The sequence below is a fragment of the Delphinapterus leucas genome, chromosome 2, assembly GCF_059928025.1.
Source record: "Delphinapterus leucas isolate spDelLeu-1000000601 "Yukka" chromosome 2, BTC_Dleu_Yukka2, whole genome shotgun sequence".
In the NCBI taxonomy this organism is placed as follows: Eukaryota; Metazoa; Chordata; class Mammalia; order Artiodactyla; family Monodontidae; genus Delphinapterus; species Delphinapterus leucas.
Window position 1 is genome coordinate 34,756,030 of NC_143130.1, and position 25,553 is coordinate 34,781,582.

The following is a 25,553-nucleotide window of genomic DNA, read 5'->3' on the forward strand; positions in this document are numbered from 1 at the left end:
AAGCAGGCTTCAGCGACACATTTTCCATTAAACGAAAGAAAAATGGGCGATTGTGAGCAGTCATACGAACGTAGTGAAATGCTGTCGCAGTCCACTCATTCGAAATAAAACCCATCCCATTAGGAAGACTGTAATTGCAGCCCATTCTGCTCTGGATGAGGCCGACTGTCGGAAGATAAGGGTTTAAAATTGAAAATCAAAGAGCGGTTCCTCAGTGATTCCCAGGAAACGAGGTGCACACAAGAAGGTATTAAACCCACCCACACAAAGACTTGTCCCCGACCCACACCAAGAATCCTAAAAGTCACCTTAACAGATTTCAAATTTTCGAGTAAAACACAATGACATAAATAAGTCCTTAGTCATACTGCACTGCTTGAGTTACCGGGTTTTAATGACACCAGCTCTCCAGGTCAGGGCACCTGACAAAGCTAACCCCACCGCCATGAAGTCGCCTGCCCCTTTTTATCACTTAGAACACAAATTCCAGGGACTTCCCTGGCGGTCCAATGGTTAGGACTCTGCGCTTTCAATGCAGGGGGCCCGGGTTCAATCCCTGGCCGGGGGAACTAAGATCCTGCAAGCCGTGTAGCATGGCCAAAAAAAAAAAACAACAACCATTCCAGAACCCATCCCAAACTGGAAGGAAGGACCCCAATGAAACGGAACTCCTGTCCCGCTGATCAGGGAAATACACTCTTCTCAAATAACCGAGCCCCACCCGCCCCCTGGCATCAGACCTCACTCATCCTGGTCTCCCATCCGGGGCCCTTGGACTTGGTCTCCATCTCCTGCATGCTGGGAGTCACTTCCTGTCCACGGTGGACGTTCTGTTCCTACTCTTGGCCATCCCTCTAACCAGAGTTTCTGGTGCCACAGGGAAAGAGTGGGTTTTCTTGCTAGTTGCTCCCCCACTAAATTCTGACATGGCTGGCCTGGTTCCACTTCCATCAGCTCTGAAGATGGCACAGAAAGCCCTGCCGCTTCCTCCCGCTGGGCACCCTCGTGTGAGTGGAGAAAGTGAGCCTGAACGAGGCCAGAAATGGGGTGTCAGGGAACCTCAGAGGGGAAGGGGTTCCTGGAATATGGGGCAGCAATAATCAAAACACCCCATCTGTAGCCCACAGCCCGGGGCAAGCTCCCCCAGCCCACAGACTGCAGATCCCACCCACGAGGCCAGGGTCCTTCGACCCCATGCTCTGCAGCCAGAAGATGGCTCTCTCCTCTACACACACGAGATCACTATTAGAAGGCAATATTTGAAACACAGAGATGGCATATCTCCATATGTTAATTACGAGCTCTTTCACTGTGTGGTAATGAAATAATACGTGGAAACTCTGCATGTCAGAACACGGCATCTACCTAAAGAGGGCTCAAAACCACCCCTAAATTTCAGAATCTTCGGAAGTAAAAGAGACGGTCACGCTTGTTGCCAAACAGTGCTGCTGACCTGGAGGAAGGGAACCGCAGCAGAGAAGGGTGGGCCTCCCCAGCTGCCCCCTCCCCACCATTCAGAGTGGGGAGCCCTGCCCCCCACCCCCCAGGCCTCCAGCTTCTGGTTTTTAAGACTCTCAGGATTTGGGAATGAGACTGAGTAGACAAGCACTTTAAAATTCATTACCAGGAGGTTCCCACAGACTTTGCTTCCATGCATAGGAAATAGTCCATTTCTCCAAGTACTTGCCTACAAGTCCAGTTTGAGGGAATTGATGCAGATTGTTCCATTTTGGGTTTTTCAACCGGAGGAAATTTAAAAATTCTTCCTTCCAGCTCAACAGAGCGAATCCACGAATCTACTGCTTCTGTGAAAGGAGGACAAAGACCCTCCTGGGGCCGCTGGATCTGGCAGCAGCTTCTCCCTAGATTCTCAGGGCAGCCAACGGCGTAGGGGCAACAGGACACCAGGCCAAGGGCCCCATGGTGGCGACCAGCCTGACTCATGCACCGGGGTGGTCCCAGGTGGTTCAGGAAGAGGGCCTGGTGTCAATCCATTTGCCAAATCGCCAGGGAAATAAGGTATTTTTTAAATAAATAATGGCTTCTGAGCCCAGGGTTCGGGTCCCCGCCCATGGGGTCAGCGCCCCAGCATCCCCAGCATGGGGGTGGGGTGCTCTCAGGGAAGGGATGTCTCCCTGGAAGAATGTTATCACACCTCAGGATCAGCCTGTGTGTCACAGGGAAGCCTCTGAAGCTCCCCACAGGCTCCCCCATGGGTTCTTGGTTTCCTCTCAAAACCCCAAAAGCAAACCCCAGACCAGGGGCCCTAGGGAGCCTGTGTGCTGGGAGGCCCCCCAGGGTGGTCAGCTGGAATGCTATTTGCTGGACCCCTGCTCAGTGGTGCAGCATCAAAGGAGGGAGAGGGAGGGGGAGGGGAGGGGGAGGAGCAGGGGGAGGGGAGGGGGAGCAGGGAGGGAGGGGGAGGAGCAGGGGGAGAGGGAGGGGAGGAGAAGAGAGAGAATGTTCCTGCGGAGGACAAGAGAGGGAGAGAGAAGGGAGGGCTGGGGAGAGAGGGGAGGGAGGAGGCAGAGGACAGGAAAGGGGAAGGGAGAGAAGCAAGGCAGGCCCTCCCCCTCACACAGGGTCTATGGGCGATGGAGCCTTTCTGGAGGTCAATCTGCAGCCTTCACATTAGGCCCAGCCATTCTACTTCTGGAAATACACCATAAGGAAAGAATCACGGGGATCTGCTGAAAAAGAAAAAGGCTTCCCTGGTGGCACAGTGGTTAAGAATCCGCCTGCCAAGGCAGGGGACACTGGTTCGAGCCCTGGTCCAGGAAGATCCCACATGCCGCAGAGCAACTAAGCCCGTGCGCCACAACTACTAAGCCTGTGCTCTAGAGCCCGCAAGCCACAACTACTGAGCCCACGTGCCACAACTACTGAAGCCCGCGTGCCTAGAGCCTGTGCTCCGCAACAAGAGACGCCACGGCAATGAGAAGCCCGTGCACCGAAACAAAGAATAGCCCCCACTCGCCGCAGCTAGAGAAAGCCAGCGCGCAGCAACTAAGACTCAACACAGCCAAAAATAAATAAATAAATAAATAAGTAAATTTTAGAAAAACAGAGCTACAGGGTGTTTATGACAGCATCGTTCAGGGCAGAAAAACATTCTAAACAAGCCCAATGTCCAAGCGAGGGGCATGGGTCAGTGCACGACGGACAAACTCCCATCGCTGCGGGTCGCAGAAAGAGGCCCCCGGCGCAGCGGAGGGGGAGGCGTGTGGGCAGCTGTGCACGTGCCAAGCACACAGAAGAACCCGCGTGAACAATGCCTCCCCCCACCCCCCACTGCAGGAAAAATCCAGGATGTCTAAGTTTCCTGTTTGCTGATCTCTATTTTCTAATACAATGAACTGGGAGGCTTGCGATAACTAAAGTTGTTAAAAGAAAAAGTGTTCTCTCTTGCCCAAAACTGCTTTAACACTAAACAACTGCATTAAGCCATATGACACTGCTTATATTTGACCACTTCTGACTTAACAAAAACAGCCGTTTCATAGGGTTCAACATGATCTTGTCCTAAAATCCAGATGAGCCGTGAGACCCACAGGAATCATTTCCTCTCAGGGATTTGTGAGGAGCCGTGACTGACTGACCCTCTCAGTGCGGGTCCCCCGTTCCCCCAGGAGACACCAGCCCCACCGCGCCGAGCGCCTCCCACCGTGCCCAATGCCACCGTAACCCTGTGCGAGGATCGTCTCATCCGTAACTCACGTCATCTTGCAAAGCGTGTGGGGGGCTTCGGGAGGCAGGCCGGGTCCAGACAAGCCCTTCCCACCCTCCATCCTTGCTGTTTGGGCTCATTTACAAAACGGGGTCCTGACTGGGCTTCTCTCTCCCCTGCGGGGCTCACTCCTTCCTCTGAATCCTGCACCTGCTCCAAAAATACTGGAAGTGACCATAACAAAAGTTAAAGAAGATGGAATTACCCCAAACCAGGGTTCCAGCTGCCGGCTGGACCTGTTTTCCCGTGTCCCCACCAGGCCACCCTTCCTGTGGAAACACAGCTGTCCCGACCACCTACTCAGCGCTGACCATGAAGCGTCAGCCAGCCCAGAAACACAGACGCTCAGCTCCCCTTTGCCTCCTGACTGAACTGCCAACCGCACACACATCAGCTTTGGTCCATGATGTCGGCTGTGAGCAATGTCACCCCCTAAAAAAATGGTCACTGGTCACTCACAGAAGTGACCCAGGGCTGATCAGGGGAGGGCAGCCGTCTCAGGACCGCAACACATAACAAGGGAGCAGAAATCATGAGAGAAATGCAAAGCAAAACTACAATGAGGTATCACCTCACACAGGTCAGAATGGCCATCCCCCCAAAATTTACAAACAATAAATGCTGGAGAGGGTGTGGAGAAAAGGGAACCCTCCTGCACTGTTGGTGGGAATGTAAATTGATACAGCCACTATGGAGAACAGTATGGAGGTTCCTCAAAAAAATAAAAATTGAGTTGCCATATGATCCAGTGATCCCATTCCTGGGCACATATCCAGAGAAAACTCTGATTCGAAAAGATACACGCACCCCTATATTCACAGCAGCACTATTTACAGTAGTCAAGACATGGAAACAACTTAAATGTCTGTCGACAGATGAATGGATAATGAAGACGTGGTACATATATACAAAGGAATACCATAAAAGAGAAAGGAATAATACCATTTGCAGCAACATGAATGCAACTAGAGATGATCATACTAAGTGAAGAAAGTCAGAAAGACAATCACCATATGACATCACCTATACTGGAATCTATAACATGACACGGATGAACTTATCTATGAAACAGAAACAGACTCACGGACATAGAGAACAGACTTGTGGTTGCCAAGGGGGAGGGAGCTGGGGGAGGGGTGGAGTGGGAGTTTGGGATTAGCAGAGGCAAACTATTCTATATGGATAAACAACAGGGTCCTACTGAACAGCACAGAGAACTATATTCAGTACCCAGTGATACGCCATAATGGAAAAGAATATAAAGAAAAGAGTGTGTGTATATAGAGATATATATGTGAATCACAGTGCTGTACAGCAGAAATTTTTTTTTAACATCTTTATTGGAGTATAATTGCTTTACAATGGTGTGCTAGTTTCTGCTGTATAACAAAGTGCATCAGTTATACACATACATATGTCCCCATATCTCTTCCCTCTTGCGTCTACCTCCCTCCCACCCTCCCTATCCCACCCCTCTAGGTGGTCACAAAGCACCGAGCTGTACAGCAGAAATTAACACAACATTGTAACTCAACTATACTTCAATTTTAATTTAAAAAACTTTTTTTTTAAAAAAAGAAGGAAGCAGAGGCCCAGGGCGCTGCTTTCTGGAGTTGTCAGACAGAGGAAACCTGGGCAGGGTGCCAGCAAGCTTATGGTTGGGGGGGGGCTTATCTCACCTGGGGATGGCCCCCAGCACCCGCGCAGACTGCATCTGAGAAGCTGGTTCTTTCCAAGCACCCAGAAATCTGGGGCATTAAAAAAATCTATTGTAAGTACTGGACTGAACTTCCCCTCAGGTTCCATGTGGAGAGGAAAGAAGGAAGACCAACAGGGACGACAAAGCCAAGGGTCTGGAGCTGGGCGGGGGCAGGGGGATGGACAGCAAGGCTCTGAGCCCAGGTCCCACCGCCAGGAACCCCGGGGTGACGGGACTCAAACTGCCCTCCAATTTCTCTCAAAAGACATTTTTTTTCTAAACAGTTGTAGACCTACAAACAAATCATGCAGATAGTACAGAGCTCCCATAGAATACCCTCACATCCGATTCGCCCAGTCATTAAATCTTACATCCAAGCCGCACATTTGCACCTCCTGCAGACCCGAATCTCCCTTTGTGGCCACACCCCACAGAAGCCCCATTTGGCCCTTTCTTCTTCTTCTTCTTTTTTTATTTTACTTTTTTGTTTTATTTTTATTACACACTACAAAATACACTGCATAACCTTCTAGCAGGGGTAGACAAGCATAACTGAGTTATTTTTCATCAATCAAGAAAATGCTTCCTTAATCAATGTTCTCCAAACCCTTTGACACATAGTAACGATTAACTCCAGAGATGCGCCTATCTGTTTCCATCAAATTCCACTGAAATGAATAATGGGCAACCCTTTTTTCCTTGCCCCCGTTAGTGAACCTGTGGATGCATGCAGTGGCCATTCCCGGAATGAATAAGCACGCGGCCATGATGGCGATCCTGGGGAGAATCTCGAACCACATCGTGACACCATTACCAAGGCCAAACACTTCCTTCCAATCTCCTTAAAGGTGACCCGGCTTCAATCCCTTTCTGGTAACTGACCCTTTCTTCTTATCTCCACTGAGGCCAACACACACAAATCAAAAGCTCCCTGAGGGTCCAATCTCCTCCACCCCGTTTCCTGTGTGCCTGCAAGAACCCAGCGTGGTGCTTTTCCCTCTGCACATGCTGAAATGTCTCCTTCTGAGCTGTCCCGATGTCCCCGGGGTGGCCAGGCTGCCAGGAGCAGCCCTCAGGCCAGCAAGAGGCGGGCAGGCCCCTGGCAGAAGTCCAGCTCCCTAGCTAACCATCCAGGGCAAAGCTGCTCCTGGCCCAGGCCCACACCCTCCTCCACCCACTGGCCACATAAGAGGGGAGCCGGGGAGATGCACTGCAGACGGTGCGGTCAGGGAGGCTGCATGAGGTGCAGCTGGAGGGCACTCACTGGGCTCAGCGAATTTGCGTTTCTAGACTTCTGAACCACACCACCCACAGATATGACCCCCTCCTAAAATCCCAACCACGGACAACGTACTGGGACCCCACACACTCAAGCAGAGGTGCTCTCCATATCACAAACAGCAGCCACAGGACCTTGGGGAGAGGCTGAGCAGAGCTGCAGGGCCCACTGCTCCAGGCTGGCTCCCCACGGGCCCCGGAGGGTGGGTGCAGCGCCACCCAGGCCCCAGCCTCCACCTGTCCAGGCACAGCCCTCAGACGCCCGTTCTGATCCTCGAGCCACACGGCTGAAGCCTCCGTGCTATCCCAGCACCAGAACTGGGCCAGGAGTCCAGCAGAGTGGAGCCAGGAGCATGCCTAGGACCACTGAGGCCAGGTGTCACCTCCCGGCCTCCCTCGCATCTCTGTGGACCACCTCAGAGGAAACCACTATGCTGTGGGTCTTGTCTATTTCAGACAGCGCAGGACACAGACCATGTGTGCGCAAGCTCGGATGCAATGACCACACGTGGGACCCAGCCCAAAGCTGGACGGCTGATGGACAGTCTCCCAGCACAACTGCAGGGGTGGGAGGGGCCGGGAAGGCTGCCAGGGGGCGCTGTGGACACAGACAGCAGGGACCTCTAGGATCTCAGTGTGATGGGCAGGGTGGCCTGGAGAGCGCCGGACAGGGGGGGCCCCTCAGAATCCCCACCCAGTTTCTGGGCCGACCCAAAGGAGCTGTTCATACACACCATCTCACTCCGTTATCTCTTCTTACAGCTCTCTGGCTTCCCACTCACCTGAAACCACGGAGCCTGTGACCCTCAAGGGCTCGGGCTGTTTGTGTCTGGTTTTCCTTAAGTGCACAGCTCTGCCCTTGTGCAGGAAGAAAAACTCTCATGGAGAGAACTTATCCATATCAATTACCTGTGTATAGATCTCAGCATCCTACTTGGGTTTATGGACTCTGATTTCATTTAGAAAATACAATGTGTATCTGAATATTAATAAGCACTTGGTGGAATGGCCACATTTAATCATCTCACATTAAATTAAATGTAATCTTGATTTTGATATTATTGTTCCAGCAGGAAAATAAGCCATGAGTCAGTCAATTGAAAGTTCTCCCTGAAGATTCCAAGATGCTGTACTGCTCTTTTTTCTTTTTCAGTTTTTATTGAAGTTTAATATAGACACTGAAAAGTTCCTTATCATAAAGGAACCCACCCAGGCAAACCTCACACAGATCAAGAATGGGACACTGGGACTTCCCTGGTGATGCAGTGGTTAAGAATCCGCCTGCCAATGCAGGGGACATGGGTTCGAGCCCTGGTCCAGGAAGCTCCCACATGCTGTGGAGCACCTAGGCCTATGCGCCACAACTACTGAGCCTGCATTCTAGAGCCCGAGAGCCACATACTGAGCCCACGTGCCACAACTACTGAAGCCTGCGCGCCTACAGCCCATGCTCTGCAACAAGAGAAGCCACCAAAATGAGAAGCCCACGCTCCACAACGAAGAGTAGCCCCTGCTCGCCGCAACTAGAGAAAGCCCGCGTGCAGCAACAAAGACCCAATGCAGCCAAAAATAAAATAAAATAAAATTAATTAATTTAAAAAAAAATGGGACATTGTCTTTGCAGCAACATGGATGGACCTAGAGATCATCATACTGAGTGAAGTAAATCAAAGAAAGACAAATATCATGATATCACTTATATGTGGAATCTAAAATACAACACAAATGAACATATCTACAAAACAGAAACAGACTCACAGACATAGAGAACAGACTTGTGGTTGCCAAGGGGGAGGGAGGTGGGAGAGGGAAGGATTGAGAGTTTGGGATTAGCAGATGCAAACTATTACATATAGAATGGATAAACAACAAGGTCCTACTGTATTGCACAGGGAACTATATTCAATATCCCTGTGACAAACCATAATGGAAAATAATATGGAAAAGAATATGTATGTATAACTGAGTCACTGTGCTGAACAGCAGAAATTAAAACAACATTGTTTTAATTTACATCAATAAAATCTTAAAAAAGAACAAAAGGAAGAAATGGGACATTGTCAGTCCCTCCAGAAGCCCGGTGCCCTCCTGGTGCCCCTCTAATCACCATCTCCCAAGGGCACCCTGACTTCCCACCCGACATGGGAGAGTTGCCCATTGCCCTTCCCATCAGTGGAGCCATGCGGTAGGGACTAGGGACTCTAGGGTTTGGGTTTTGGGCTCAACAGCACGTGGCAGGACTCATCCAGGCCACTGCACACACTTGCAGTGCCTGCTCGATGGTTTCCATGTGCGATAAGCCCCAGTGTTCAGAGCAGTCTACGGCTGGTGGACCTTGGGTCATCTGTCGTTTGACAACCACGCTTCTACGGATGCTCTGGTGCATGCGTCTGGAGGGCTCTATTAGTTTCCTGTGGCCCCTGGAACAAATCACCACAAACACATGCCTTTGACCAACTCAAGTTCAGGAGACCGGGAATCTGAAAGCAGTTTCAGTGGCTGAAATCTAGGTGTTCGCAGGGCCCCCCTCCCTCTGGAGGCTCCAGGGGAGAATCACCTCTTCCAGTTGCCGATGCTGCCGGCATTCCCTGCCTTGTATCCACATCACTCCGATCTCTGCCTCCGTGGTCACTGTCTTCTCCTCTGTGTCTACATTCCCTCTGCCTCTCTCTTAGAAGGACCTTTGTGGGGACTTCCCTGGCGGTCCACTGGTTAGGACTGGGCCCCAGGTTCGATCCCTGGTTGGGGCGCGCCGAAAAAAAAAAGGACCCTTGTGATGGCATGCAAGGCCCACCCAGATAAGCCAGGATCATCTCCTCATCTCAGTGTCCCAACTCACGTCTGCAAAAGCTTCACCATGTAAGGTCACATTCACAGGTTCCAGGGATGGGGACCTGCCATCTTTAGGGGCCACCATGCAGCCCACGACAGTGGCCGTATGCACACTGCACCCAGTTTCACTCAGAGCGGGACTGCTGGTGTACGTGCATTTTTAACTTTGGGCGACACTGCAAAACCGCTTCCTAAAGCAAGCTGTATAAACTTACACCCCGATCAACCATCAGAGTTCTAGCCGCTCCACAACCTCTTCAATGCCTAGTTTCTGCTCTTTTCAATTTTAGCCCTTCTGGTGGTGTGTAACGATATCAAATCGGGGTGGGTAATTTTATGTGTCAACTTGACTGGCCACAGGGCGCCCAGATTAAACATTATTTCTGGGTGTGTCTGTGTGTCTCTGGATGAGATGAGCATTTGCATCAGTGGACTCGGTAAAGCAGACACTCTCCCCAATGTGGGTGGGCGTCCAACCCACTAAGGGCGTGAACAGAACAACAGATGGAGGAAGGAGGGATTCGCCCCTTTTGCTGCCTCACTGTAGAGCTGGGACCTCTCACCTCATCTTCTGCCCTTGGGCTGGGATTCACACCATGGGCCCCCTGGGTCCTCAGGCCTTCAAGTCTCAAACTGAACTACACATCAGCTTTCTTGGCCTCCAGCTGCTGACCACAGATCTGGGGACTTCTCAGCCTCCATAATCATGTGAGTCCTCATAATAAATCTCCAAATATAGGGAATTCCCTGGCGGTCCAGTGGTTAGGACTCGGTGCTTTCACTGCCATGGCCCGGGTTTAATCCCCAGTCGGGGAACTAAGATCCCGCAAGCCACGTATAGCGCAGCCAAAAAGAACAAAAAAATATCACACACACACACACACACACAATGGTCTGTTTCTATGGAGAACCCTAAAACATTTACAATTTATTTTTCATTTCCCTCCCTGATGACTAATGGAGTTGAGGACCTTTCCATATGGTTACTGGGCCTTCTTTTTGGTGAAATGTCTTTGGTCCCTTTTTCTACTCAGTTGTTTGCCTTTTTCTTGGACAGTGCTTTATTTTAAGATGAGTAATTTGTTAGAACATCTTCCACGAAGCACACAGTGTGGAGGGGAACATGTGTTTTTGGTGTCAGGGCCTGAGATGTGAGGTCCTGATGGATGTGAGTGATGCATTGCCGTGAATTCTGGATGATGAACACCCACCACGGCCTCCAGGACTCTGTCAGCCCAGACGGTTTCCATAAGGAAAACGCACGACAGCTTGTAGTTGGGAACTCAGGTGAGCGAGACACAATTCAGCCCGAAATTAATGTGTTATGCTTCCATTTACTTCCTTGAAACCAGAGCTAATTTCACTTCAAGGAAGTGACCATTACATTGGGACATTGAACTCTACTTGTATTTCTACAAACACACGTGGATTTTACAGAATCTCCTGAGTCAGTCGGCGGCAGCTGCTAATCAAGGCTGCACGGGACGGCCCACCTACGGCTGTGGGTACCACGCGTGAGCACAGAGAGGCAGCCACGCCACCAGCGTGACCACTGGCTTTCTGCCATGAAATATCGGATATTAAATACACCAAGTCTGGCTTCTCTACTTCACTGTAAAGGAAGAAAGCCGGTTTGGGATACCAGTCAACACGAACTGCAGCGTAGTATTCGGGGTTTGATGAAAACCGTCAGGGGAGCGAGCCCCAGGCCTGCCCGCCTGCAGCACGCAATCCCCACCCGTGCCCACCTGGAGCAGCCACTTGGCCCTTGGAGGCAGAGAGGTCAACACACAGGGAGAGTCCCCCACCCCAACAAATGCATCTTTCTCCCAACAAATCATGACTTCTAACTGCCCCACAATTAGCAGGCAGTTTCCAGCTCCAGCGCACGGCAGTAAGCTGTGAAAGACACATTCACCAGCGTCCTAGCCAGCTCCCCGCAGAGGCCGAGCCTCGGGCCACGGACAGGGAATGGTGCCCACCCCCACCTGTGCCAACGCAAAGAGCAGGCTGTCCATATGTCCGGAAAGGGGAGCAACTGTAAGACATGTTTTCTGACCCATCATTACTCGGAGGATGAACAGCCCACCAGAGACTGAAAGGGGAAGACTGGGCAGGATCTCGCGTGCCCAGGCTTTCGGGGCTCCTGAGAGGAGCCCTCCAAGAACCCCCCAGAGCTCGGCAGCCTGCAGAGGCCACTGGAGCCCAGCCTCCTGACCTGCAGCCCGGCTTCCCCACGCCCCCTGCCCTCTGCACGGCTGGTGCAGAAGTCGGTCACCCTCCCTACAGAGGCCAGGAAGCCACCAGGAGCCCTGGCAACGGGATGAGGGCGGTCACCTGGTGGGCATGGCGGCCCAGCCACCGCGACCTGGGTCCCTCTAGCCTTTCACGCTCGCTGACAACTGGACAGAGGCCTCCCTGTCTCCCAGGCGTCCTGCATCCTTCCGAGTAAGTCAGTGGGGCCACAGAGGTTAACTCCATGTAAGCAAATTAATAATGTGATTTATGGTCTGTCATGGACTTTGTCGTTCTTACAGAGGAATAGTGGCAATTTAATCTAGAAAGCCTGTAAATCTCTAAAGGGTAAAATTAAACATCCGAGCTAGCAAGGCCGGGACGTGGCGGCAGCAGCCTCCTCCCACAGAAGGTGTCGGGCTCCATCCTTCCTCCCTCCCCACGCCTCCTGGCAGCACCCCTCCTAGAGCCCCCCTCAAGCCTCGAGGCACCCCTCCATGTACCTCCCCCGCCCAATCCCCACACCCTCCCCCCGTTCTCATCACAGCCTCCTTCTCATCCTTCACCACCCCTCCGGCAGCCCAACTGGTCCTGAAGCTGGGTGAAGCAAACACCTCCTAGATTCAGCTGGACAATGGCGGGTAGAGTGCATGTCACCCCACCTGCTCTGCCCCCAACCACAGCAAGACTCCCCCAGGCCTCCAAGGCAGCTCAAGCCCCTGACGGTCAGGACCCGCCATCTCCTGCTGACCTGCCCAAACGACATTATCCTGCTGCCAGACACTCAGCTCCACCCCCATACCGGGTCCCCCACTCCAGGCTGGCCCTTCTGCCTGGAGGCTCTTCTGGCCTGAGCTCTGGACGGGCAAACCCACTCACTCTTCCAGGATGGGGTTCCTGACCCGCACCCCCCATGCCGGGCGCTCAAACCTTCCAGCCTGGGCTGCTCCAGGAGCACTTTGGAGCCAGAGGCAGCCTTGGGCTCCGATGCCCGCCCGCATTCTACAGCAGCCCCCCTCTCGGCTCTTCTCTCCTTACTCTACTCAGCTCTTGACAGGAACTGGGAGTGATGGAACAGAGCGGGCACTCAGGAAATACCTGTTGGATGGACGGACAGATGGATGCATGGACAGATGGAGCTCCCAGCAAAGGGACTCGGGGGCTAGCATTGCAGTGACCCAAGAGATCAGAGAGCCGGGAGGTGAATGCCGGGGGTGGGGAAGGGGCTGCCATTTAAGTGCCTGGTACCCCTTTATTTCCATTATTAGACAAGTCATCTTATACGACACATGAAAGTAGCAACACACGGTGAGTGAAGGCAAGGGTTCCCAAAGCAAGGAGTGGGGAGCACGATGCCACATGCAGGGGCCCCCACGGCAGCTCCCCCATGAAGTCGATGCAAGCGAGAGGCGCCTCTGCCTCTGGGCGCAGCCACTGAAGCCACACAGTCCTCACTGCTGCTTGAGCACAAACCAGCCTGTGATCACGAAGAAAACTGTTATTTAATGAAATGCAATTAATTGAAAAGCTGAAATCTCTTAAAGCCCGAAGGAGAGACACAATCAAGAGTTCTTGGTCTGGAGGGGCTTTTGCTGTCAGAGTTTCCTACCCAAGAAACGGCACAGAGATATGCCCCCAAGAGCAGGAAGCAGACGGCACGTCCACCCTACCACACACTGGCTCGCTCTTGTCCGCCACCTGAAGGGCAGGGAAAGGTCACAGGCAGAATCTTCGCGGCACATGTACACGGATAAAGGCATGTCCAGGAGGGGCCATAGGTCAGGCCTGCCTCAGGGATTCACGATCTAGCGGTCAAGGCCAGGCAGGCAGGGCTGGGACCCGGGGCCAAGACCCACTGTCCAGCAGTCAGCCACCAGCTCTCACTGCAACCAGCGGGGACCAGCCAGAGACCCAAGGTAGCGCCTGGTGTCTGAGGCCTGGCAGGCGAGTTGGGGATACACACACACACACACACACCAAGCCTGGTGACTGGCACCACCCAGGCACTCTACTGTAACAAACGCTGACACACACACACATCTGGTCGCGCTCCATCCTCACCACAGCTGGTGGCTGGCAAGGAAGGAAGCGCAGGCCTCCGGGTGCCCCTCTTAGAAGGAGTCATTTGAACTCCCAACAGCCACGCTGGCTGGCTGGCCAGCTGCTGGAGGCTTTCTGGAACTTCCGATTCCCCACCCCTGACAGCTGTCACGAGCTCTGGATAACATGGACATATGTCAGAGCACATGGCCCGCTCATAACACCAAAAGACTGAGGAACGTAAACCGTGTTTTATTTGAGCAACGTGCACGCTTGCTGCCAGAGGGGTCTGAGAGATCCATCATCCTTAATGTAGGCACTCACTCAGCAAACGGGTCTCCTAGTTTCAAAACAATGGATTTTTCCAAGTCAACTGATAGACAAACTGGGAAAAACTATACACTCCATTTTTAAATGAAAATTAGCGGGGCCCACAACAGTTCAGAGAAACACATATTTATTTTTTGTGTGTGTGTTTTTTTTGTTTTTTTGTGTTTTTTTTTTGCAGTACGCGGGCCTCTCACTGTTGTGGCCTCTCCCGTTGCAGAGCACAGGCTCCGGACGTGCAGGCTCAGCGGCCATGGCTCACGGGCCCAGCCGCTCTGCGGCATGTGGGATCTTCCCGGACTGGGGCACGAACCCGTGTCCCCTGCATTGGCAGGCGGACTCTCAACCACTGCGCCACCAGGGAAGCCCAGAGAAACACATATTTAGAGCTGCCTTGCTTGAGAATCCATTCCGCGAATGTAAAACCAATCCAATGAGAAATAAATATATATATATATTTTTTTTTAAATACAATTATACATATATATGTGTATATCTCCCAACTGAAAATTCTAAATGCCAATAGTATGCTCCTACTCACTGACTGTTGACTAATTAAAATTTGTCCAGAACAAGTGCCTGAACATTTCAGAGTTGATTCCAGGGGCAGGAAGTGCAAAGAATCCATGGTACCTCCGAGTGAAAAAAGGAAAACACCTTACCAATCCACCAACAATGTTAGCTATTGCCCTGGGTGGCAAGCTCCCAAGCCCTCTTGCTGTCCCCATGAAGGGCTCTGGGTCACCTGTGACATGTCCATTATTCTCCAACCGCCAACCAGAGCTCAGGACAACAGGTCACCACCATCAGATTTTCTAGGCACAGGTTGAAAATGAACCCCTGTACCCATGATATAAGTCGTCACAAGTCCCAGTCACGCCCACCCAGTTTAAAAACAAATCTGAGGGGGCTTCCCTGGTGGCGCAGTGGTTGACAGTCCGCCTGCCGATGCAGGGAACACGGGTTCGAGCCCTGGTCCGGGAAGATCCCACGTGCCGCAGGGCAACTAAGCCCGTGTGCCACAACTACTGAGCCTGTGCTCTAGAGCCCGTGAGCCACAACTACTGAAGCCCACTCACCTAGAGCCTGTGCTCCGCGACAAGAGAAGCCACCGCAATGAGAAGCCCGCGCACCACAATGAAGAGTAGCCCCCGCTCGCTGCAACTCGAGAAAAGCCCACGCGCAGCAACGAAGACCCAACGTAGCCAAAAATAAATTAATTAATTAAAAAAAACAAAACAAATCTGATGCAACCTGGGCCCCAGTGGGACATGGGGGGGTAGGGAGGATGGAGGAGATGGGGGAGTCAGGCGGGGGGTGGTCATGGGGCTTTGCGCTCTCCATCCAATACCAGCGCTGCCCTGAAATAGCAGCCCCCTCGGGCAAGTCACAGCTGCCTGGTTCTCAGCCTCCTCACTGCCAGGTGAAGACCTGTCTCTCGGGCTTGGCGGGAAACTATTTAAAACAGCACGTGCAGAGGGAGAGAAGGCAACAGAAGTGCCCAATGACGTGTGTTTAATTCCAGTTGGTTTCTCCATCCAAAACCACCTTCGAATGCCAGCATGCTTCCGTTTTCAGAAAAACCACAAGATGCAAACATCTCTGTGGTCGGGAGACGCCGGCATCTCAACCCCGTATTTTTTCTTTCCTAATTTTGATCCTTTAGACGCAAAACCACAGGTGCAGCCCCTTACACCAGAATGGCACTTTACACTTTAGGAAGCACTACATTCTCTTACTAGGTTGTACATGAAGCTAGCAGAGCTGACCCTTCAAACTCTCAGTAGAATAGGAGAAGCCACAGCAGGCCTAGGGCCACCAGCACCCCACAAAGCTCTGGTCATCACGTACCAGTATCTCAAATCAGTTCAATCTGGATCTCGTCTGGACCTCAAAACTATCTCGGCGAGAGCTGTCATGCACATGTGACAGATGCTGAGAAAGGCTCCCAAAGCCAGTGACTCGCCCAAGGCCCTCCGGGATTAGTGGCAGAGCCTTTCTCTTTATAAAACCAGAGCGCCTTCCCCAGCAGGGCCAGAACACAGGCAGGGAGAATCAGGTGGGGGAAGACTGGCAAACAGGGTCAGGCAGAGCGGCCGGAAGCCTGGAGACGTCGGGTCTGACATAAGGGAAAAGACCAGTTTAGAAACCTCCAGATGGAGGAGAAAGGGAACCTGGCCAAGTGGGGCATCAGACTTCCCTGGTGGCGCAGTGGTTAAGAATCCGCCTGCCAATGTAGGGGACACGGGTTTGAGCCCTGGTCTGGGAAGATCCCACATGCCGCAAAGCAACTAAGCCCGTGCACCACAACTACTGAGCCTGCACTCTAGAGCCCGCGAGCCACAACTACTGAGCCCAAGAGCCACAACTACTGAAGCCCACGCGCCTAGGGCCTGTGCTCCGCAACAAAGAGACGCCACCGCAATGAGAAGCCCGCGCACTGCAACGAACAGTAGCCCCCACTTGACACAATTAGAGAAAGCCCGCATGCAGCAACAAAGACCCAACGCGGCCAAATAAATAAATAAAAAGAAAATAAAATATTAAAAAAAAAAGAGGGGGCATCATTCCCAGCACATCCATAACCCAGCTGACTGCAGGGACAGCCCGAGTGCAGAACATCCAGACAACCGAAAAATCCTAAAGGGAGTTTCTGTGAAGGATCAGAATGCCCACTCCCGGGGCTGGATGGCCTTTCCTGGCCATGCTGTCTTCTGGCCTATGCGACATCTGACCTGCCCCCCACCATTCCACGGCTCTCTCCTGCCTGTCCACTGTGGGCAAGGCTCTGTTCTAGGCTCTGGCACTGAGTCCAGCTTGGTTCCGGTGCTGGGTCTTGGGAAGGGAGCAGCAGGGTGCCAGGCTTGTGCTGGAAGGAAGCATGATGCTCCTGGGATTTCATTCATTTGTTCATTCATTCATCCAACAAGTACCACTGAGGATGTACGAGGTGCCAGGCACTATTTTTCCTCCGGGGATACAGAGGTCAACAAAGTCTCTGTGTTGGAGCAGTAAGAGACAGAATAAACAAAGTATATAAATAACAAGCTGTATTTGGTACTAAGAAGAAACACAAAGCAAGGTTAACATGAAAGGGGGAAGTGATGCTAATTTATGTAGGGTGGTCTGGGAGCTGAAATACAGACAGAGAAGGAAGTGAGACAGCAAGCCAGGTGGACATCTGGAGGAGGCATGTGCCAGGGAGGGGAAGGGCAGGTGCAAAGGCCCTGAGGTAGGCAGGAGCTTGGCAAACTTGGTGACCAAGGGATAAGAGGGAAAGAGCCCATATTCATCAGGAATGATCAAGGATGGACACAGGGCCCCAGGCTAAGGTGGCAGGTGGGGATGGAGTGGGGACAACGCAAAGCAAGCCTGGGCAGTGAGTCTGCCTGACCAGAGCCTGGACAGTATGGTTGGGAGTGAGGAAGGGAACTTGAAAAACAATCAGGCTGAGGAATGTGGGTATGGAGTGGGCACTGGGGAGCCACTGCAGGCTTGAGTGACAAACACCAGACCAGCCCACCCTGGGACGCCCTGCAGCTGGCACAGAAATCACAAGTCACACAGCAACAGCACCCGCCAAAACGGAGGGGGTTCCCAAGCAGACTCAGGAATTTCGAGCCCCACAGAGAGAGCCCAGCTGCGTGACACTGAGGTCACTGCCCTCCCTGGGCTCCCTTGTCATCCAGGAGGGCAGGGAGAGCAGAGGACTGGCTGCTGGAGAGGCAGGGAAGACGGCGCCCACAACGGCTGACTCAGCCTGTGCCTGCGCGCTGCTCTACTGGACCCGAGCCACGGGGGTGGGTGGGGTCTCGGGAGAGGAAGGGGCCAGAGAATCCCCTCTGTGGGCACACGCCCGACCACCGACCATCAACCGGGCACCAGAGCCCCCACTTGGCAGGCAGTCATCTCAAACATGACCTATGTTGGGGATGGAGCCGCATGGCAGTCAGTGCCCACGCCACTCCCCACCCCAGCAAGTCCAGGGTTACATGAGCCCAGGCTCTCTCCCACTCTCTCAAGGCCAGGCTGCAAGGCAGGCGTGCTGCTTTCTGCCACTTGTTCCGGAAGGCCTTGAGGCCAGCTCAGGGCCTCTGTGCCCACCTGCTCCTATAGCCCTCCTGACTCCCCTGACAATAAAGGTTTCTCCACGACTTCAGACCCTAGTGTCACCAGAGGCGTTGACCTGTTGAGGCTCTGGGTCAGGTGTGTGGGGGGTGGGGGGTGGGGCCAAGGATGGGAAGGCGGGGCGCCCTGGAGGTGCTGAGGCCTGGAGGGGGCTTGTGCCTCCAGGCTCTGCCCCCACTCTCCCCCAACAGGCCTCGGGGGCCACCCAATCTAAACAAAGCCTGGCTACCACCACACGTGCTTCTCCTCTGAATTCCTCAGCTGTGTCTAGGAAACATCAAGGTGTTTTAGCACTCCCTCTCAGTTTCAGGGGTACGACTGGTGTCTTTTACAATGATCTTTTATTTTTATCCAGCATTTCTTAGCTCAGTTGGCAAATTGGATTATTTATGCGCCTCCATTTCACAATCCATCCCCACCAATTATTCCTGTGAAACGAATTTTTTTTTTTTAAAAAAAAAAAGGGTTAGAAGTAATCAAGAGAGAGTCATGCAGACAAGTTAACAAGCCACAGCTTGAGCCCGGGGTGCTGGAGAAAGCAAGCAAGGTGCAAAAGAGTAAGAAACTGACCAGCCTGCCAGAGCCCACCCCGGCTCTCACGCACACGCACACACACACACACACACACACACTCACACACACACACACACACACACTCACACACACACACCCCATCTGGTTCAGCCCACACTTCTCCCAGGCAAAGAAGCCCAGTACCCTGAAGACAGAAAGGCAGGCACTGGGGGAGGGACACCACCCTGCTCCCCAACCCATGAGCAGAGGTCTGGAGAGACAGGGCACCCCAAAACTAGTGCCACCACGCAGACCTGGCCCAGCCTGGAGACCACTCCAAGGATCTCTCTGCCAGTCCTGTGGTGCCCACCAGGGAGGCTGCCGCTCAGCAAGCTGACCCCCAGCCAGCTCCAACTCGCCCTGGACACCACCCAGAGTCCCAGGAGGCTACAAGCCACGGTCATTCTCCGCTCAGGAGGCCCCCCTCCTGACTGCAAGTGGAGGCAGTATGGACAGTCCCCCAGGAGTGAGGGCACAGGGCAGGGGGTCCTGGCAGCTGTGGACTGGGAAATCCCCCTGTGTCCCCTGCAGGATGGACACCACCCACAAGAAGGCGAGAGACGCCCCACCTCACCTCACCAGAAGGACCAGTAACCCAGAGGCCTAAGAAAGGAGCTGCCCACCAGGTGCTGGGTACCCACGGAGCACATCAAATGTGAACCCCAGGAAAAGCTGTCCTGTTCCCACCCTCGAAGCTTTCAGGTCATTATTTCTAAACCCACTGTTTATCTCAAAGGCGGTAGGGGGTGGAATTCTCAGAAAGGGGACAGAGCCTGAAGAGGTCAGGGACAGCTCAGCCCACAGGATGAAGGGAACAAAGGAGATGCCCGGTTTGGGGTACTTGACCGTCCCCACGGCCATTTGTGAGTTCGCTTAACCAGATCTGAGGCTGGCCCCTGCCAGGCCGTATCCGAATAGCTTTGAAAAACATCAAGTCTTCCTTCTGCAAGTAAATACTAAGTTGAGACCAACAGGCTAATCTCAGCCTCCTCGCTCCGCGAGGCCCCGGCTGGGTGGGCCCCTCGAGACCCTCCCTCGGCACCGGCACCGGCTCCAGGGCAAGTACGTCCCCGGCCTTGGCACACCGAGGCCCGCCCGCCGCAGAGCCCAGCTCGGGGGCGGGGGGGCTCGCCGTTCGCCTTGACCATCAGAAGCCCAACCTCCCAGCAGCAGCCTGGCCGGGGTGGTGGAGGGGTGGGAAGGGAAGGGGCTAGGACGGCGGGGCAGGTCCGCGCCTCGCCCCCAGCCCCGCGCCGGCCGCCCAGGGGAACCTGGCCGTGGAATTTTTAATTGAGGAGTTTCTCCAGCTGGGCCTCGTTATAAAGGGAAAACGGGGAGGGCTCGAAGACCGGAGCTCGGCTTCCCAGGAGGCAGGGAACCCAGAAACGACCCCAAACTCGGGAGTTGCCGCCTGGCACGGGGACTCTGTGCCAGCGCCCAGCGGGGCCGCGGAACGCTCCAGCGGCCCGGCCAGCCCGGCGGAACCCGAGAGGGCAGCCACCGCCGGCCCGCGCCCCGGGTCCGCGCCGGGTCGCCCCTCGCCGCGGCAACCCCAGCCCGGGATGCGCGAGCCGCCGGCTCGGCCCCGCCGCGCCCGCCCGCCGGTCCAGGGGGCGCCGGTCCGCTCCCCCCGACTCCCCGGCGCCCCCCGCCCGCGGCGCCGCGCGATCGCGCCCCCCGCGCCCCAGCCCCCCGCTCCCGCCCGGGCGCCCTCAGACTGCAGCCGTGGGCGGGTCGGGCGGCCCGGACTCCCGCTTACCTGGCGCGGGCGCGGGGCCGCGCGGGTGCACTGCCGCCCCGGCCGGCCGCCGCCGCTCCGTCAGCGAGGCCGAGCGCCGGGCCGCCGCCGCAGCTCTTTGTGAGCCGCGCACCGAGATGCTGCGGAGCCCGGGAAGCTGGATAGCAGCGGGCGCGCCCCGGACGCGGCGTACGGCACGCAGGGCCGCCCCTGCCCGGCGCACGCGGCGCGGCCCGCGGGTGCAACCCGCACCCGCCTGCGGCTGGCAGCCCGCGCCCCGCCCGCCCCGCCCCGCCCCGGCCTCGCCCACGCCCCCAGCCCGGCGAGAGCGCGCGGCGGGAAGACAGGGAGGAGGACAAAGATGCGTGCGTGCCCAGCCCCTTCCCCTGAGCCCGCGCCGGGACAGTCAGCGGGCAGGAGGGCGCACCTGGGGTCCGGATGCTGCGGGACCGGCTTCGGGGCTGGGGGCCCGAGCCCAGCTCTGGAAGCCGCGGCCCCCCAACCGCCCCGGGTCCTGGGGAGCACACAAATTCTCGGGCGCGCCCGGGACCTGCGGGATCGGGAGCCGTTAGGGTCTGACCCTCCGGCGGGTGGAACAGGTGACAGCGAGGCTTTCTTGCGCCCGCACCTGCCCTGGGCGCCGCGCTGCCCCCTGGCGAGCTCCCGAGCGCGTTAGGCGGAGGGACCCCGGCGACCGCGCCCTGCTCGGCCCCGCGCGGAGGCGTGGCGAGAGGGAACCCCAGGCCAGAAGCACTGGGGGTATCTCGGCCACGGAGAGCCCCTTCCGGACTGGAGGACCCCTGCTGCCTATCCGCCGCAGATCCCCCAGTCGCCGGTTGCATGCCAGATCCCTGGGAACCATCCCATCACCCCGTTTCCAATGTCCTGTGCTGCCTTGGCCTCGACCGCTGGCCTCCGCTCCCCCAGGGCCTCGCCCCAGCCCTTTCCCTCCTTGCAGTCCTGAACGGAGAGGACCCAAACCGTGTCCACTTCCAGCTCCCCACACACATCCCAAGGAGAGGAGGTGATCCACCCTACAGTGGGAATAATCCCCCTGGAACCCCCTGAAGGATATGCTGGAGACGCTGGTGTCACCTTTGACCCCTCTGGCCATTTCATTCGGTCCCACACAGTCGTGTAACCTGCGGGCTCCACCTGGAGTAGTGCGCAGGGTGCCTTGTCGGTCCGAGTCGGGCTCTGGTGGCTCCCTCGCTCAAATCCTGATTATTTGCCTTCTGTTGTCCTTTCTTTTGGCTGGATTAGGGTGCCACTGCGGTGGGGGCAGTTCTGAAGAGGGAAGAGGAGGCCTGCGTGGGCCTCATCCTGCTGCCCTGAGCAGAAGGCCTGGGACAGGCTGAGTCCCCAGCCGGACCAGCGCAGACTTGGTGTGGACTTGCTGTGAATGGGCCCTGTGGGCCTGTCTCCCTCCCTGCTCCCCAGCTGCCTCTGGCAGCCCCAGCACTCACAGTGACCCAGAGGGCCTGAGCCTCCAGTTGGGTGGGAGGGGGGCAGAGGTATGTCCGGGTAGGGCAGCTTTGCAGCTCAAGTGCCAAAAGAAAGCCACAAAGGCAGAGCCCAGAAGCAGGCCAAGGGCAGGTTCCTGACCCATCCCTCTGGCCCCTGAGGCAAGCTGTCTTTGCTGTTTGTGGTCCCCTCTTCCCATGGGCAAGCTCTGGGCCAACCAACAGGGTGAGACCCCAGCCCTGCACACGGGAGCCCCAGTGGCTGATGTTCACAGTCCACGGGGTCAAAGGCCCAGCCTCATTCAGGACTCCTGAGTCTGCCAGGCTCCAGCCAACCATCTCTTGTCAGAGGATTTTTTGAGAATCTTAGAGTAGGGAAGGCTCTTCTCCGTATTCCACGAAACTGAAAAGCTGTAACATAAAAGATTATTAAATTTGACTTCATAAAAATCCCTGCCTGGCAATCACCACCATAAGCAAAGTCAACAACAAACCGGAAGCAAAATATTTGCCACTCATTTCACCAACAGTTAACTTCCCTAATATGTCGATAGCATCTAGAAATAGAAAAAAGGACAACTCAAAAGAAAAATTAGACAAAGGTAAGGAGCAGAGAGTTCACAGGAAAGGAAATACAGATGACTTTTAAACATCTGAAAAGATGTCCTCCTTATTCAGAATAATAAATGCAAATTAACACTATACCTAGAATGCCATGATTTTTGCCTGTTAGAGACCCAGAAGTGCAATAACACAATATGTTCCAGAGGGCAAGGGGAAACACGAACTTCGGCACTTCTTCTGGGAAGTGAAAATCAGCACAACTTCTGTGGAGGAATATTAGATCACTTCTATCAAAATTACAAATGTACAAGCCCTTTGACCTAAGAACTCTATTTCTAGGAGGTTTTCTTTTTCTTTTTTTTCTTTGGCTGAATTGGGTGTTCATTGCTGTGCACGGGTTTTCTCTAGTTGCGGCGAGCGGGAGCTACTCCTCATTGCGGTGTGCGGGCCTCTCATTGCAGTGGCTTCTCTTGTTGCAGAGCATAGGCTCTAGGAGCGAGGGCTTCAGTAGTTGTGGCATGCAGGCTCAGTAGTTGTGGCTCGCGGGCTGTAGAGCGCAGGCTCAGTAGTTGTGGTGCACAGGCTTAGTTGCTCCACGGCATGTGGGATCTTCCAGGACCAGGGCTCGAACCCGTGTCCCCTGCATTGACAGGCAGATTCTTAGCCAGTGTGCCACCAGAGAAGCCCATCTAGGAGTTTTTAAACATGTATACCACACATGTGCAAGCTAGCCATATTATTTTGCAGTTATTCATTGCATTATTGTGTCACAAATAACTGCAAACAGCCTCGGTATTCTTGACTGGGGGACTGTTAAAAACGTGAGGGCACATTCAAACCCTGAAATACAAGGAGAGAACAAGGAACCATATGATGAATTAACATGGATTTCAAGATAGTTTGTTAAGTGAAAGCACAAAGAGTAGAAGATGTGATCAATGTGCCAACGTGTGTAAAAACAGAAAAGGGAAAAAAGAGCGAGCATACACCTGCTTGTGTGCCGTCATACAGCCTCTCTGGAAGGATCACAAGAAACTCGTAAATATTGGTCGCCTGTGGGAAGGAAACTGGTGGCTAGGGCAGGAGTCACAGGAAGACTCTTCACTGATTACCTTTTCTATTTTTGAAGTATATAATATTATTATCTATCCCAAAGCAAAATTTTTAAATTATCATTCATAACCCTGGTTCTTAACCCTTTGGAAAGTAACAGACATCTGAAATCCCTGGTCCCTTTCCCCAAGGGAAGAAAATAGACCCCACCTGATACCACTAAAGTGGCATCTTCCACAGCGTCTTAATCCGAACAAAGTTTTTGTCCAACCCAGTAGATACCTCCCTGGCTGTAGGGTTGAACCACTGGTCTTGCTCCCTGTCGCCACTTAGTGGCAGTATTCTTGAATTGCAGGCTTGGTGCCCATCCCCTTCAGCCAAGAGAAGCTCCCCAGCTAGGCAAGAATTCCCACAAGGCAGGAAAGTGGAGCCAAAAACCTGTCGATTCCTCAGCACTGGGCATAACTCAGTTTTTACAAATAATGCGCACCTTCCCTGTATAGGGCAGAAGACTAGTGCTCTGCCTCATAGGCTGGGGAGGACATTCCCGAAAGGCAGAAGGTCAATTTTTCTTTCATTTCCCCCCTGAGTGTGTAAGTGGATTTGATTGACACACACATGCCCTCTCTCTGTGGGGTCAGCAGAACCGCTCTCCATAAGTCACCCCTCGGCACAAGCCTCATTGGGTCTCACCTCTCGTCAACACCAAGCACTTGTGCTCATCTTCCTTACCCCTTCATCCTGTACAGTCGAAGTGCCTTGAACCAGGAGCCAGGGGTCCTGTATTCCAGCCCCAGCTAAGACACCGGCCAGGACAGGGCTCCAAGTAGGTCACCTGGGGCCTCCCTCCTATGGTTTCCTCCTCTGTTCAGGTGAGCGAGTTGACCTCGAAAATCCCCGAGGTCCAGGATGGAACCACCCCCATGGAGGTCTTTGATTCTTTTACCCTCAGGACTTAAGTCACTGGGGAAATTCACTAGAGTGAATTTGAGTGAACTCTAACCTGTTAGAGTTATATCCCATTCTAACAGGTTTTTCCTTTACTTTGACAGGCACAGAGGGAGGTAGTATGGAAATGCCTTTGCCAGCCACGGAAGCAAAGGACCTTCCCCCAAAGTAAGTGCTGTTGATTTTTTTGACCGACTTCAGGACGTAGATTCTGCCCCCGAATTCAGGCTTTATAGAAATAGGTGGATGATTATAACTATGAACCCTCTGGCTCCTGACCCTCCAGATTCAGACCTTCAGTGACCACACAGAATGGGCTGCAAGACACAGGTATCTGCGGAGCAATGTGGAGCACGGGCCTCACCCTCAGGTGGGCCTCTGAAGAGGGGTCCACCACGCAGGTGCTGGCGTGTCTAGAAAAAGCAGAGGTTTGTTGTTTTTGTGAGAGAAGTTACCCACAGCATTTTAATAAAGGTGGGGACAAAAAAATCACCTCAGGGCAGACCTCCTTTATTCTAGAGACTCTGTTGTGTAGATGATAGAGGGGAAGTAGTACAGGCCGTAAGGTGGGGATGTAGCTCGTATGTGAGGGATGGATGGTAAGTAGATGACATGGTGGAGACAGCTGGGTTGACGTCATAGGACAGTACCTTGAGCGAGTCTGATGACAAGGAGTGGGACGTGGCATCACCACCAGCGTGAGTGGGGGACAGAGTGTGGGCAGATTGTGACAGGTGTGAGGCTACTCCTTGACACCCCTTATTATGTGAGTTGGGTAAAGTGGGGAGGGTGTTGGAGGTGGGTCATTCTTCACATGGAGGTCAGACTTCTTGGGAGGGATGGGCCAAGACTCCAAATGCTGTTCTCCAAGACGCAACATGAAGGCAGACTCGTGGGGACCCTGATGAACAAGATCAAAGCCTGGAGGGGCAGGAGGGCAGAGGGGCT

General features: G+C 54.0%; 1 protein-coding gene and 1 pseudogene across 1 annotated transcript in view; both read right to left on the reverse strand.

Annotated features, from left to right (window-relative positions):
* APBA2 (amyloid beta precursor protein binding family A member 2) overlaps nt 1-20,860 on the reverse strand; it is a 195,485-nt gene extending 174,625 nt beyond the window's left edge. The window contains exon 1 of the mRNA XM_022554632.3: nt 20,599-20,860. The gene's annotated coding sequence lies outside the window, so the exon portion shown is untranslated. The remainder of the gene's footprint in view (nt 1-20,598) is intronic.
* Nucleotides 5,216-6,947, reverse strand: LOC149749978 (NADH dehydrogenase [ubiquinone] 1 alpha subcomplex subunit 1 pseudogene; annotated as a pseudogene).
* Nucleotides 20,861-25,553: the final 4,693 nt, after the last annotated feature.